The following is a 16444-nucleotide window of genomic DNA, read 5'->3' as shown; positions in this document are numbered from 1 at the left end:
TTAATGAAATGAACTAGTGTGTGGGAGCCACATGTCCCATCCCAAGCACATATTGGGTGAACTAAGATCAAACTGCTGTCACTTCTTGGCTTACAAACAATATAGAACTTGCTGACGCTGAAAAAAATGAACAGACTTGAAAGCACAAGCGAGAAAAGGGATTATCTTGATCTATGGATGCTTCTCCTTGGAATGCACGAACAGTACAGATGACAATACCTTACAGCTAAAGGGATTTTCATTTTATTACTGACACTGGTCTAGATTGAGTGATATTCCACTGCAATCCTACCTGTGTAGCCGCTCTACCCTGGAAAGATGTAGTTTGGCTTCAAAGAGCTGTTTCATTTCTCCTCCTCCTCTCATCTCTGGTCATTCACCTTTTGTACTCCAGGTTTGTTCCTCTTCCACTGTCCCATCCCTCTGTGACACCTCTGAGCTGTCAGCAGACCTGGCAGGGAGATGGGACACAGGGATGGTTTCACTTCTTAGCAACCTTTGTTCCTGCCCTCCCAGGCAAGTCCCATCCATCCTCTGTGAGTTGGGTGTCACATGGGGCAAACCACACGGGTCTGTGGGGCTCCGTCTGTGTGGGGATGGTGAATCCCTGGCAGTGATGTACAGAAGAGGCTGTGTCTGCAGTTCTTCCCAAAATCTCAGAGCTGCATTTTATAATAATTATATTTTAAAAAGAAGTGTGTTTTCTATAGCTGAAAAAGAACAGCACTTCTTAGCATCAATATTTCCTCCAGAAAGTGGTATGTTAAACTGAGATTCAAGATGAGTAACAACTATGGTAACGTTTTTTGGGACATGACCCAGAATTTTGCTATTGTCTAAATAAGGTTTACACTGTCCTCTGTATGAACACTTTTGTGAATCCTCTGGTATATTTTATGACCTGATAAACATGAGCTGGATGCAGAAGTGTCTTCCTTTTCCTCTTACACTTTCCACTGCTCCTTTTTTATAAGAAAAACCACACATTCTTTCTTCCTAAAAGATGGTTTAAATAGTGCTGCCATCTGATTTTGCCTGCATTTTGTCTTCTCTGTGTCATCACTCTGCTGGAAATTCATATCACAAGATTCTTCATCTTATTGTAGTTGTGTGGAAAAGTGTGTTCCAGAGACTGTGGCTGAGGAGAGGGGGAATAGATTGCTCTGTTGCTGGTATTAACTGGTAGCACCCTTGATCATTTCCATTTGATGCCTTAATTTTGCCTTTCAAAATGCCAGACATGATCTCACCAGGAACCTCCTATGATGTGTTCTGGGATGGGCAATCCCAGCATGTCGACATTCTAAATGTTATTCTCTTTAGTAGTGAATTAGCTCAAGAAATTCACTGCTGGAGAGCATTAGCAAAGCTCAGCAGAGTTAAAAAAACTCTGAACATAGGAAGCTCACGGGACTGTCTAAAGGTAGTTTATGGCTGGTAGAACATATTTAACTGAAGAATGCTAAATAGAAGCTTTTCTCAGGTGATGATCCATTTTTTTTTTTGTGCTTTCCTCTGAAGCAGTTTATCCTTTTCTCCAGAAATTATAAGTATCCAAGGCAAAACGAGTTACTGAATTCATCCAGTTTGGCACATCCCATATGCACTGATGAAGTAGGGATGGGAGGAGTGCAATCAAAGTGAAAATGGAAAACAGAAGTTCTACTTATTGTCGCTGTTTAAGCTCCTACCTGGCTCTTTGTCATTAATCCCTCCACGAGATAAAATCGGTAGGGCTCCAAATGCTCTAAAGATAATTTACTGGCCTCCTTAGAAGAATTACAGGAATAAAATCATCAACCACCTCGCTTCTCTGCTAAACTAATTACATTAAATCAACAAGCAGAGGAAGAAATGGGATTTAAAAAAACTATCAGTTTTGTGAGCTTTTTCTTTTCCTGCCTCATGCCATTTGCTTTTTCCATGGTGTTGTCCTTTATACAGATGAATAAAGGATGAAGCTCCAATGCCAGTGAGATTAGTGTATGTCTCTTAATTGGAAGCTTTTGCCTGGGTAAAGACTAAACTGACTTTATTATCTATACTGAGGTTTCTAGTGAAGAATTGACATAAAGGATCTCTTGGTCCCATTCTGCCTTCATCTAGCCATGGTACAGTGTAAATCATCTTGTTATTTCTCAACATATTTCTCATCTGACAGTATATAGGAGCTGATTGTCTTGAGCATTTTGAGGTTCTGGACGCTGATTACCCACTGATTGCAGTTTGCTTCGAAGTTTCTTAATGGAGACAGAAAAGGTGTTATCTGAAGAGACCTGAAAAGTGCTTTGCAAATAGCAAATTAACCTTCATGCCATTCCAGTCAGTTGTCAGCTGTTAACCTTGTAAGCTCTCTCCTGACTACTTTGTCTGTGTGTGTTCAGTGCCTGAGCCTTGATTTAACACAGGAGATGTTGCCACAGTGTTAGTTAAAATCCTTTCTTGACCCAGGGAAAAACTGAAAGTCTGGAGGTCAATTTAGTTTACAATGTAAAGGGAAAAAACAAAGTTTTGTGGCCCCCGGATGGATTCTGAATCAAGAAGGAAAAGGATAAGTCAACATTTGGCTCTTTCCTTTTTGCTCCCCTCTTTTCCTTTCCAAATTGTTGCATCACTTGGAGTTTTGATGTATTAAAGGAGGAGTTTTTTTAGGGCTTTGCAGCTCAGAGCTGTGATTGATTGCTGAAGTTGAGGCTTGCAAATCTCTCAGGATGCCCTGGCTCAAAACAAGCAGCTCTCTTGGTGAAATATTTTAACCTGATCAATAACTGCTCTTTTTGTTTATAATTTAATTACACTCTGAGCAGTGGAAACAGGCAGTTGAGAGTTGATCTGAGATCTGCAGGTCTCTCCTTGTTCTGCCTTTGAGGAATGAGGTTGAATGTTAAGAACCATTAGACTTTGGTCACGTTTGCTTCCATCTTGTGCTCCACCAAAATAATCAGCTGCACCAGGATATAATTGTGTTAATGCTTGGCCAACCAGTCTCCCAACGTGTACATTTCCTTAACATGGATTTATTAGCTGAAAGGATTGCAATAGCTCTCCTGCCTCAGTTTTATTGCCTCTTCCAACACTAAAATACCTTGTGATGTTGAGCCACCACTGAGCTTCTCTGCACCTCAGTTTTGCAGTCCCAAAGGAGCAAAACAATATTAACCTGTCATTCAGGGGTAATGTAAAGGTGAATGACTATCTGCAAAATATTTCTAGATTCACAAGTGGGAAGTGCTTTCTTCCTGTCACAAGCTTAGCCACAGAATATCCCGGGTTTTTTATCTTGCTATCCCATATAATTTTATAAAAAGTAGTCTTTCTCTTTTTTTTTTTTAATTTATTTTATTTTCCAGTAGTCCCCAGGCTGCAAGGAGATAATTTATTTTAGCATGGCACAAAAAGCTAAGTGGATATTAAAGTAGAGGAGGCAGAATCAGAGGTATCCCTGGCTCTGAGTCTCTCATATGCTTTTATTTTCCTTAGTACTCAAGACCTTTTCCTTCTCTGAAGTTTATAAGAGAAATGGAAATGGTTTCGTGCTGAGAGTGGGTTCAGGAGAAAGAGTAAGTCAAAATGGAAAGTGGATGCTTCTGAAACAAGATTACTAGAAATCAGGGAAACTTGTACTGTTTAGCACACTCTGTGGGCAATTTAATGATGGCTGAGTAGCAAAGGTGAGAAGAAAAGCTGGTGGTGTTGGTGATAGATGTTAAGTAGCTGGGGATGGCAGTGATGGAGTGTTCACCAAGGCCAGCCCAGCTCTAACAAGCTCCTATTTTCCTCCAAATTTTTAAATACAAACTGTAATACTAATAGCTGTTTGTGCTCCCTTCCTGTTGCTTATTATCTTACAGGTAAAATACACAAGGTCGCTGAGCTGGGCCATTTGCCAAGGAAGTTTAATTGCAAAATCTTTATTAAAGAAGAGGAAACATTGAGAGCAATGTGTCTCTCAGAATGGATTACATTTTCTTCTAATTATCCAGAAATATGAAAGCTGTGTGCAAGGGAATTACTGCAAGAATTAGCATGAGATTATGTATTCACCCATTTTAACGAGAACCAAATTTACAAAGCGACCGTGGTCTGCTTATGGATTGCTGCCACCAGGGATTGAACTGCATCACACTTGTTTGTGGGGCTGGATCTGCCAAGGTCTTTAGTAGCTTGTCCTCTGTGCTAAGCTCAGCCTGAAAGGGTGAAGAGCATCCTCCCTCAGTGGTGTGAGCAGCTACCTGAGAGGGGCTGCTTCTTCTGGTCTTCAAATATTCATACCCTGGTGGTACAAGCTCATGCCTTTTTGAACCAGTGGGAGTCTTTACTGCTCACAAAATGCATATTTTAAAGAAATCTATTTCTATTCTGTTCCGTTGTACCACTCAGATGATGTCACAAAGGGCTGGTAGGGAACTGGGTATCCATTTTATGGATGGAAAAACTGCAAGTGAGGGAACTGAGATTGCAAACTGAGTGAAATCAGATCCTTCACTTTAATTACAAAACATCTGATTGAAAAAAAGCACACACAGATTTCACTTTCTACCTGTCTTCTAGGGGTTCCAATTAGTTTTTTAACCATTATCCCCTTGTTCAATTTTGATTGTTTGTGTTTTTTATTAGCAAAAATAGTGGGGAATTCAGGACCAGGCAAGTTTAGACATTATCTTATACCACTGTAACTATCATTTTGTCTCTCACTAGTTCCTGTTCCTTGCTTGTGGGTACAGATATGCTTTGATTTTGCCATTCTTGTAAGGACTTTGTGTCAGCATGAGCCCATTGGAGGGTACGTTCTTCTCCCAGTCTTGCTGGAGTTTGTTCTCTCTTCATTGGGATGCTGATCTTGAAACACAGCAGCAGTTATATGGAAAATAGTTCTCTCTGCACAGATATTCATGAATGAAATCTTGCATATGTAATAACAAATTTTAACTTCTAGACAGGGTATCTCATTCCCCAGGGTTTCATAACCCTGTTGCACAGGTGCAAGAATTGGTTCATTTCTCAGGGAAATTTAGTTGTCTCAGGGAAGCATTACGTGTTACCTGCTAAATCCATCTATCTAGTTTCTTATTCTGAGCTGACTCTGGGCTTTGCAAATGCACAAGCATTTCCTTCCCATAGCTTTACATTATCTGTTGAAAATGAATTATGTCTTCAACCATCTAATTCACTTACACTATTTCCAAAGTTGCCTTATTGAATATTATGATCTTCTGTGTGTTCATGTTTTAATTTGCATTTGATTAAGCTCCCCAGACCTTGTAGACTGACCTTGATCATCCTTGGAAGCAGAAAAAAAATGCAACCATGAAAGGACAGAGATACAAAAACACATCCAAATATGTGTATTAAAATTTAAGCCTTTTTTTTTTTTTTAAATTGTTTGTAGGAAAAAGGTCTCCATGTTTTGACATAAACACACTTATGTAGCTTGTTTTATAATGTGCTCCCTTTAGAGGTTGTGATTCTGCCAGAACATTTGCCTCTCTGTAACATTTAATTGCAGAGGCTTGAGTTCTTCAGCCCATCTTATCTGACTCTGCTGTGAACACTTTCTCAGCTCTTCTCTATGCTTCAGTATTTTTGTGTCTGTGGCTCAGAATGTCCCTTCAGTTCTAGCCCTAGTGAAGTCAATCACAACTTTTCTTTTCCAAAAATGAAAATGTGGCCACAATTTTACTGGTGATGGCAAAAATAATACTGCTTTAGCTCTTACTAGGTGATGTTAATGTTCCCAGAGTTACAACAAGGTATGGGAAGAATTGTCCAGGTCATTTGGACTGCAATCAACCTTTCCCCCCCTTTTTCCTAAATACATGTGCTCTGTCCATGGTATTGCAATGTTTGTGGCGAGTAAATATAACTGTCCATGGACTAAAACAAATAAACAAATGTATTCCTTGAGGACTGTAGGATTGCCAACTAAGATCTTCCTGAACATTTTACAGACCAAGTAACATCACTGGTTCATGAAGTACACCTGTGTGGCATTGATCCAGGGATTTCTCACTCCATGAATTGCCGGCGATCAGACTATGATTTAAGAACCCATGGTTTTTACGGACTGCTGCCTACCAAAAATTGCCCAGCAAAAGTTTTTGAGCGAATTTCAAAGCTTGTTCTGCTTGCTAAAGGTTTGCTGTTATTGCTTATTTATTTACACAGTAGGTCTGAGTTCCCTTTTCCATTCAACAGGGAGTTAACCATTGTTTATGCCTTATTTTTTCATTCTTCCTGCATAAGTTTTCTAAACTGCAGAAGAGCTTTATTCTTCTTGATAAAATTACTTCAGTTTTAAAATGAGACCCAACTAACCCATGAATCTTGCTTTTTGCTGTTTGTTTAAATACAGTCTGGCTCATAGAAGCACTTGCAGAACACACACAGTTACAAGGGCTGAATAAAAACTTGAGTCAGAAGGTGTGCTGGGGATCCTGGATACCTTTGCTTCTGGATTCAAAGATCTGCAAAGATTATGATGGATTTGGGCCTGTGAAGGCATAAAAAAAAACCCGTCTCAACACTTTTTGTTCCCCTCCCAGAGGGTGGATATCTGTGTATATAATTCTTGGAAAAAACCCAACTCCACACAAAAGTCCGAGTGGTTCTTTCATATTCTTTTTCTAACAGTTAAAAAAAAATATCTGAACTGAGCTATCCATCCCAGAGGATGGCGAAACAACAGCTTTCTGTGATAAGCCTCTTTGACTTGATGACTGAGTACAGTTTTTATGGTACTGGAATGGCAGGAGCACACCAATTCTTCATTTTCTCATGGTCAGTCACTAAGGCCTTATCAGAAACTTATTCTGGTAGGATGAACACATCCTAATTTTTCTGTCTCTTGCAGACAAATGACTGAAACAGGTCATAGATGGATTATGGAAGAGATGAGTTGTTTGGCTCTGTTTTGACACCTTGCTCTGCTTTTTACGAAAACATATTTCTAATACAATGCAAAGAGGCATTTACATCAGCTGAGAGTTTGACTCAAAGACCTTGTGGCTTTTTGTGGAGACATTGCCTTCATATAAATAGCTGTTTGTTCATGCTCTTTCTCCTATTCATTATGGTCAAAGTCTGAGCTCATGTCTGTTTCTTAACGCAGAAAGAGTCTATAAATTCAGGGATACTTGAGTCATTCTTGAGTTTCATTAAGTCAAATGTTACATTTTGATAAGCCCAGCCAGTATGAATGTTAGCTTTTTAAGATCTTATCTCAGGAAAAGAAAAAAAAGGTTCTTTAGCTATTTTAAGCTCTGCAATTAACCGCAAAAATAAATCCTCACTATTAAAGAAATACAATATATCCCATTACCAAAAAGCAGCAAATAGGATTTAACTTGTGTTGGAGAAGACATGCTGTCGTTTTTGTTTTTCATTACCAGAATAATTGTAGCAGATTTATTTAACCAATCATTCATCAGCTAGTTTACAAAAGCTCCTGAGGCTGCTGCAGTTGTTGTACAGTTGACAGAATTATTTAGCTGATAAACACAAAAGATAATTTGATTCAAGTAGGATTTCTGTGGGACTGAGAAAAACACAGCAGTTGTTTTTTTCCTTTTGGATTCAAAGGGGATGCAGAATTAGATCTTGGAATACGAGTTAGTTTCACAGTTGGCCTCTGGAAATATTCTGCTATTTTGAAAATAATTTTAGTCATTAGTCCTCCTTGTAATTAAATAAATATAGCTACATTTTGCACTAATTATGCCCTCAGTCCAATAAAGCACTTAACAGGTGTATGACTTTAGAACATGAATAATCCTGCTGGCTCAAATGCTTATGGCTTGATCTGTGCAGAACAGCTTTAACAATAAACACAAATAAACGCTTTAGTCTCACTATAAGCAATAAGTTTTAGGTGTGTGCTTGAAATTAAGCATGTGTTCAATTGCTTTGCCTGGATGGGGATGAAAAATAGCCTGTTAAATTAACTGCATGCTGGAAAGCTTTACTGGGTCCAGGGATGTTGGAGTAAGACTCGGAGGGCCACATATTTGTAACTTGCTCTGTGGTACAAATGACCTGAGATAAATGCTGTAATTTATTGTTGGGGATAATTGTTGTTGCACTTGTGATGCTCAGTAACATTTTTGCATGTGGATCATATGACTTAGAAAAAGGCAAGAAGCTTGATCAGAAATCTGGAAAAAAGGGAAAAGAAAAGCTGAGATGTTAGAGCCCTTGGAGGTGTCCAAGAACAGGACAGACAGTGTCCCCATGGGTGAGAGCTCTTGGGTAGGGGTTGAACAGAGTGATGCCTGAAAGACTTTGGCCTTTGGTTCCTGAACCTGGGAAAATGTTCGCTGATAAATATCTGACCAGTTCCCATGCCAGTGGTTTTATCATTAAACAAATAGCACAAATATTTCTGATCTATTTTTTCCTTTTATACGAAGGAAATCTTCTTGGAAATAAATGAAATGTGACATGAGCTGTGTGTAAGCTTATTTTCTTAGCCAGGCAAACGTTTAATATTTATTTTATTTGTCTTGTTGGAATCTTACCTCCCAATTGCAGAGTGTTTTGCACAGATTAAAATGAAAATTTATACTGATATGATTTCCTGACAAGAGCAGAGTAACTCAAGGGCCACAATACTACTGCAAAGTAGTACTATTTTTTCTTTCATCTCAAAAGCCACACTTCCCAAAGGGATTGGAATGTGCTGAATAGAAGAAAACAGTACAAAGTACCTCCCTTTCAAAAGGTGCTCTTTTATACGTTGCTGTGAAGAGGATCTGACAGATATAATCTAGTCTAGCTAAGTGTCTAATAAAAAATTCTTTACTTGAAAATCTCAAACTCTTACTGGGACTTTAAATTCTCAAGTCCCTCATGTGGTATACAAGCTTACATATCTTTATTTTAGTGAGGAGAGAACAAGTGTAATTTTTAGGTGTAGAAATCAGCCATGGAGATCTACCAAGACTATGACAGAGGTGGAGCCAGAAGATCTGTTGTCATTTGTCCTCTGAATCTTTTCCCAGCTGCTGCATAAAGAAGACCTGAGAAAACTATTGCAGAATTTCCATGACTCCTTCTCTGTTCAGAGCAGAGATGTAACTACCTAGAATATCTTCTTTTGGCCTCTACATGTTTTCCTCTGCAGGATGTGCTTTTTGTTCAACTCCAAACCAAATTTATCGCTTGGAACTTGATGGAATGGCCCATGATCTGCAATCTAAGACACCAAAATTTTCCAGGGTGTGTTACCTCAGTACATCATTATTATGATCATTATTATGCTCCCTGTCTCCTTCTCTCCCTTATTAATTTATTTATTTTATTGCTGGTGTTAAATGGTTTTGTCAAAAGCAACTCTTTACAGACCATTAGTGCCAGAGCAGATGATTGTTTTCCACCAGCCCTCATGAATAATTCAAGCTGCTGCCTCACAGCCTCATGCTCAGCACTGAGGGCTTTCCTGAGGAATCAGGGTTATTAAAGGTAACAGTCATGATGTGTCTCATCTTTGAGCAGGACATACTCATTATTCCTCAGAAACAGCCCTGTCTTGAAGCAAATCACACAGTGCTGAAGCTTCTTCCACCTCTTGCTTTTCCTTCCCCCCTGCTGCTAATTTTGATGATGCCACTGCTTTTGAGCTTCTGTTATAAAGTCGAGGGATGTGATAAATACTCTGGGAGACATGAAAGGAAGAGTAAATGGTGAGAGGGAGTGCTCAACAAGAAGCTGGTTTTCTTTTTCCTTGTTCCTCTTTCTAAACTAATTTATTTCACCAGTTCTCACGGCCATTGCGTGCTGGCTCTCTGCAAGTGCTTGAATGAACATGTTTATTGGCAGAAATATTCTGGGATTCAGGGAGTGATAAGACTAGAATATTAAAGCAATAAAAACTGTATACATATTCATATACCAGGAACTTGATTATTAATTCTGATAATCAGTTCTCAGCTGTGTTTACAATGGTGGCGAAATCTTATAAGTAAATTGTGAGGTTAGTTCTGAAGCTGGCAATTGGTCTTACTCGTGCCAATCATAGAAGATAACTGAGAAAATACTTGGAAACCAGCCTATTTTCTTGGATTCACCAGTATTCAAAACAACCATGAAAAATGTAGGCTCTTCTAAAAGGTAATAATATCATGGATTTTTGTTTTCTTTGCCTTGAAAGGTGATTTGGTATTAGATAGTGTGAGGTTTTATGAATATATTTGTATAAAAATAGTAACAGCTCCTAGATTTATGCACAGCTGAGCTGCAGGTGGCTGATAGTCCAGCCAACTGTTTGCAATTTTAGCAAGTGAGTGGAGTTTAGTCCCCCTCGAGTCTAAGGGATGCTGTTGCTCCAGGCTCTTTAGATGATAAACATTGCATCTGTATTATAATATGTATGGCGTAATTACCTATTGCTTGATATGGTTCTATAGGCTACTATAATGGACTGAAAAGATGGATTTTTTTTTGTATACTTTTATGATGCTTGTGCATTATTTTTGATTTTTTTTTTTTAATGTGGATTGTGTAAAAAAAAAATCCCACTGTGCCTGCCTTTGCTGGAAAAGCCTTTCAAACACTGGGAAATATCAAAGGCAGTATTGCATCAGGAGCCAACTAAAGGAAGAAATCTTCAATAGCTGGCAATAAATTTTCCAGTTAAATCCATGTTTTTCTCAACTTCCCAACCAACCTGGAATGAATACAATGCCTCTGGGGACTGGTACAATGCTTGCCACTGATCACATCTCCTTCATCAACCCTTTTCTGGGGATGTGGAAGGACTGGTGTTCTTTCACACCCTTTTGAGAAAGCTAAATGTCTCCTTTCCATCAACCTATTCAGTTTATTGAAGAGGAGGTTAAGAGGTGATTTGATCCACTAATAGATAGTAGACAGCTCCATTAATCTAGAGGTGGCAAGTAAAGCATGTAACTAGATCCAGTGGTTGGAAGGTAAAGCTGGCTGAAGTCAAACACTGCAATTTTTAACACCAAAGGTAACTAACCACTCACCCGGATCTGCTGTGGATTTTTCCTCTTCCACAGTAGCTGAGACTGATAGAGAAATGACTGGGTACAGTTTTCTGACTTCTGTTGTGCGAGAGAACAAGGGCTGGAGAGGGACTTCTTACAAGGGCATGTAGTGATAGGACAAGGGGGAATGGCCTTAAGCTGAAGGAGGGTAGGTTTAGGTTAATTATTAGGAAGAAATTCTTTACTGTGAGGGTGGTGTGGCAATGGAACAGATTGCCCAGAAAAGTTGTGGCCTCCTTATCCATGGAGGTGTTCAAGACCCGGCTGGCTGGGACTCTGAGAAACCTGGTCTAGTGGAAGGTTCCATGGCCATGGCAGGGGTGATTGAATGAGGTGAGCTTTATGGTTCCTTTCAACCCAAGCCATTCTATGATTCTATGAACACACCTGCAAATCTTCCTCCTGGCCTAAAAATCTATGAAGGCTGAGAGAAATCCCCACACCTACCCGTCCCTCACGTTTTCAGTTCTTAAACATAAGGGAACAGCTATGGTATTATGCTGTTCTATGTCAAAGAGCAACAAACAGAATATACTGCTATAACTTAAAACAAACTAAAAAGATAAGCATGGTCCTAAAATACCTATGTTTGTTTGTCCTAATGCTTCCAGCCTCTGTAAGAAAGTAGAGAGCAATTTTGTTATGGTCTTTCTTTGTAATTTTCAGGCTGTGATGTTGTTTCATCTGTCTGAGGAAGGGAGCATTGGGGAACCATGTTAATGAGAGCAGAACTCTTTGCATAGAATGCGTTAGTTAATATTTTTTTCCTTGTCCACCAGGACCAACACTGCCTGTGGTTTATTTTCCTGATGGTTCTGCTGCAGCAGAAAGTGTAGGCTGACAACTGCTTAAAAAATATCTTTATTTTTCCTCCTTCCAAGATAAACTGAAGCCTAAGCAGGGGGAGGCCACAGAAACAACAATTCTACCACTGTTCTGAAATACTTCAACTCTTGCTTCTTTCTGAGCATATCGATGAGTAGATGCCAACCAAGCCTGTACACCTAATTGTTGGGGCTTTAGAAAGTGGGCTTATAGAAGTAATTTTAAGTAGCTAGAACTTGGAAAAGAGGTTTTATTGATATGGATCTGCTCAACAGGCATGTTGGGAACCCATATGGGAAATACTTCATTTCCCCATTTCTCTTTCTAATCCCCTGAGGCTCCTGTTTCCTGAAAAAAACACCTTCAGTTCTTCATTTGATACATGTGACACAGCTGACTGCTCTTTCCCCTTCAAAGTATGTAGGACAGGGCACTTATTTTGGTGGTAAATTTGCACTGTATCATGTTTTCAATGAAGTTGGTTAGGAGGAGGTTGACTGAGGCATCACCCTCCCCAGGCAACCCCAGATAATCCTCTTTGATTTTGATGTCTTTCTTTCATTCAATCAACAAAACAAGTTGTTCTGCTCTTCAGAATGGACTCTCTGCATATTCTATTTCATTTCAAGGTCACTTTGAGGACATTTGCAGCATCATTTGATGGAGATTATGCTCTAAAGAAAAGGACTGAAGAGCAGTTGATAAGGGTTGAAAAATTAAACTTATTTACTTGCTAAAAGCATGAAATCACAAGGTTAAACTTGATTGTGTTCTGTTAGCTTAGGACAATGCTTCTGCACAAATGTCAAGTGATGTGAATACTAATAAACCTTTACTTTAGGAGTTTTTTTGTCCTCATAGTGTCTTTTTGTGATAGCAAATGAAAGTACTTGTAAACTCCAGTAGCTGGGAGTGAAGGGCAGATTACAAAGCAGCAGTTTGCTTAAAAAAAAAAAATATAAAGTTTGGATTTTAGATCTTCAAGAATAAATGTCTTAGAGGGCTTTAATGCCCCAAACCCTGGCTATCTAGCACAGTGAGAACCAATCCTTCTCGAAGACCTAACATCTCTAATCAGAACTTAGGAGTGCAGGTACTAATGAATGATAAAATGGAATGTGCAGGAAGGCCAGGATTTTAGGGTTTGGGCTGTTTTGTGAGAGTTTTAATCTTTGAAACGTTTCATTTTCATATAATGAACTGCAGTTCTTTGAAATTTGTTATCTAATTTAAAACTTGCATTCCCAAGTTGCACAGAGGTTGTATCTGTCTCCTGAGATGCAGGTCTTCATTCATGCTTTTACCATGCTGTGCCCTTGAGCATGTACTGATTTGTCTTAGCCTGTTATAGGCAAAAAGATGAAGAGAAACAGTTCAAACACAGGTTGAGATTTAAACTGTAAGTGTCCTCAAAAGCTAGTATTTTCCTGTCTGTTTTCTCCTTCTGAAAAACCCATCAGTGCTGTTGATGAGGATCATGTGAAGCTGGTGTGAAAAATCTGTGAAAAGTCTCAGTCTGTCCGAGTGAAGTCCTGAACCTTGGTGTAAACCTGGGGAGATTTATGGTTTCAAGATGAAATCAGGTAATGCTGGAATTCTCATGGGCTTTCAATACCAGGTGAAATATGTTGTTTATTCTTAGGTTTTCCTTTGAACTTGGTGTTTGAACTCCTAAAAAGAGATTATTTTGGGGGGTGCAAATTACTGCCAGATGGCAAAGGATAAGTGTCTGACAACTCTTCTATCCTGTAAACATTTAGTCTAGGTGAGTTTCTGGAACTGGAGGGTGGAAAAGACTGCAGGGAGGGCTGGAACCTTGCGGCATTCCTGTCATTGTTTTCCGAGATGGCTGAGCTGGCTCAGGCTACCAAAGGGTTGATGAAAACTAAGGACATTCAGAAAATAAATAGTGTTTGATTTATTTCATAGCAAAGCGCCAAGAGTTGCAATCCTCACGGCTTTGCTCTGTAAAATGTTGTGTGGCAATGAGTTCCACACTGAAAATAAAGAGTTGTGTAGAAATGTGCTCTTTTTTAGATAAGATAAATCTGCGTCTTGATAAATTTAAGGACTTTTTTGTTGTTTTTTTTTGTTTGTTTGTTTGTTTTGTTTTGTTTTTTTTTTTTAAATATGGAAAAGCTACTCTTGCTTTTCAGTGGAATAGCTTTCAGAGCTGCAGTTATGCTTTTATGGACTTCTGTAGAAGTCAGTAAAACCTGCTCATGTACAATGGAGGCCCAGAAGGTCATGAAGAAGTAAATAAGAAGAGCACATATATGTTTTAAGTGGCATCTCCTTGATTTTTCTGGCTTGGAGACATTAGGTCCTGCTCACTCTTTTACTAGATGGTTCCTAGAAACCTTCACAATTAGTGAAAATTAAAGAACAGAATGGACTCAAGATGTTCTCTGTTAAGCATGGAACAGAATTTAATCCAGCTGTTTGAGTAGTGTGAGGATGGGGCTGTGCTCAGTTTCATTAGTGTTAAATGTTTGTGAGTCTACTGTATTTAATTGCTCACGCTGGAACTGGCTTTATGGAACAGATTAGACGTTCAGATTTTTGTTTTCTTTAAAGTTATGAGGGACCACAATGAGGAAGAAAAGTTAAAATCAGTGACTTCTTTTTCTGTGCCACAGTCTTCCTCTCTGCAGCTGTAAAGTAGTTTTCCAGTGAATTATTTGCCCTCTTTGTGTCTACACAATCATAGAAATCCTGTGAAGGTCCTAGTTAAAATTTTTTTAATGCAATCAATGCTCGGAACTTTATTGTGGAGTTCAGTCCCTTTTAAATCCAGCCAGGCAACACCTATCCAAGCTCCAAAGTTTATTCCAGCTGGACTTTTTCACTAGGTTGTCTGACTTGCTGGAACAGAAGATGCTTTAGATAACTACGTGAGTCCAAAAGTAAAAAATCATTGCAACATCCTGAAAAAAAAAAAAAAAAAAGAGAAGAAAGAAGTTCTTCTGACCCAGCTGGACTTTTTCACTAGGTTGTCTGACTTGCTGGAACAGAAGATGCTTTAGATAACTACGTGAGTCCAAAAGTAAAAAATCATTGCAACATCCTGAAAAAAAAAAAAAAAAAAAGAGAAGAAAGAAGTTCTTCTGACCTGGCTGGGAAGGGACAGCATCTCATGGAAACCTGGACTGGGTTGCTGCTTGGATTCAGTTCAGCAGGCATGCACAGCTCTTCTTCACCTGCCATCTGAGCTATCGTTTTCAAGGACTCAGATTAATCTCCCTTACTAGATTGCTGCCTGAAGGAAAAGTCTTGGATGAAAATCCCTAGAGTCTGAGCAGCAATGAAAATACACATCAGTCCAGATATGTCTTCCACGATAACTCTGTAGATATTTTTCTGTATATAAAGACAATTCTAGACACACACACACACACATTCATTTTCCATTTACAATTTCAAGAGGAACTCCAACACCATGGGAACGTTATCTTTTTTTTATGTGCATAAAGCTGATGTACAAGACGTGACCAATGTGGTTCCATCCACATCATGGTGCAGTTTAAACAATAACAAATTTGGGCCACCTGCCATGAAAAACCTCAGCTTGTGGCTTGACTGCTGGGGAGAAATTTCACAGGTCCCGAGGAAAGCAAGGCATGAAAATATACTGTGGGACTGCAGCAGCTTATCTGAGGGGGAATGTGCCTTGCAAAGTCAGAGCTGAACAGAGTATTTCATGTCTCTGGCAAATGTGGTGTGCATGATCTGAACCATTAATCAAACGCTGACAGCCAGCTCGGGGATGCAGGGTGTCAAATGGAGGAGGGCTTGCAGAGCCCCATCCAAATGGCATCTGGGGAAAAAAAAGGGGGGAAAAAACAATGAGAGGAATGTTTATGGTACTGGAACGATTTTACTTTACATTTACTCTAAACGTTTGGAGATTTATATTGATCTGAATAGAAGCTGGTGCTGGGGGGAGTTAAATCAGCATTCCCTGTTGCCCTGTCAAGTTTGATTTATGCTGGGCATTTGACAGCCACTCAGTTCAGAAACCTTTCAGAACCTTTTTGTCTACTTCCTAAGCAAAGCAAATGAGCTTCTTTTTTAAAAAAAAACCCAACCAAAATAATAATAATATAAAAAGCCACCCCAAAACAACAAAAAACCCGATCCTGAACTAAATTTAGAGAATTCTGCACATCTGGTGATGCTAATGTCTCTGTGATGTGTGTCCAGATGTCTACTTAGAGAAGGTGGAAGTGTATTCAGCTTGTTTATGTATAGTATTTGCTGACTTCAATTTTGGCAATCTGTGTAGTAGCTGCTTTTGTCAAAATAACATGGCTTTGTCTTCAGTTTCCCCTCCTTTTTAATATTCCCTCTTTTATGGAATTAAAATATTGCATGAGGCAAGAAAGATTCTTTTATTGCTCTTATAATAAGTGAAATTTAAAAAAATAATCTGGTTTGTTGCCTTTATGAATTCATGTATATATTGGAAAATGCAGAGTTGACCCTTTTGAAGCCCATATTTTTTCTGCTCCATTTATTTTGGGAGGAGTCCATCCTTGGTTTTCCTTGTGTTGAGAGGTACATTGATGTGCAAAAGGAGGTTTTAAGTCTTGTGATGCTACTGGAAATTAATAGAA

This window comes from Lepidothrix coronata, unplaced genomic scaffold (genome assembly GCF_001604755.1).
Source record: "Lepidothrix coronata isolate B3197 unplaced genomic scaffold, Lepidothrix_coronata-1.0 Scaffold11, whole genome shotgun sequence".
In the NCBI taxonomy this organism is placed as follows: Eukaryota; Metazoa; Chordata; class Aves; order Passeriformes; family Pipridae; genus Lepidothrix; species Lepidothrix coronata.
Note: the sequence above shows the minus strand (reverse complement) of the source record.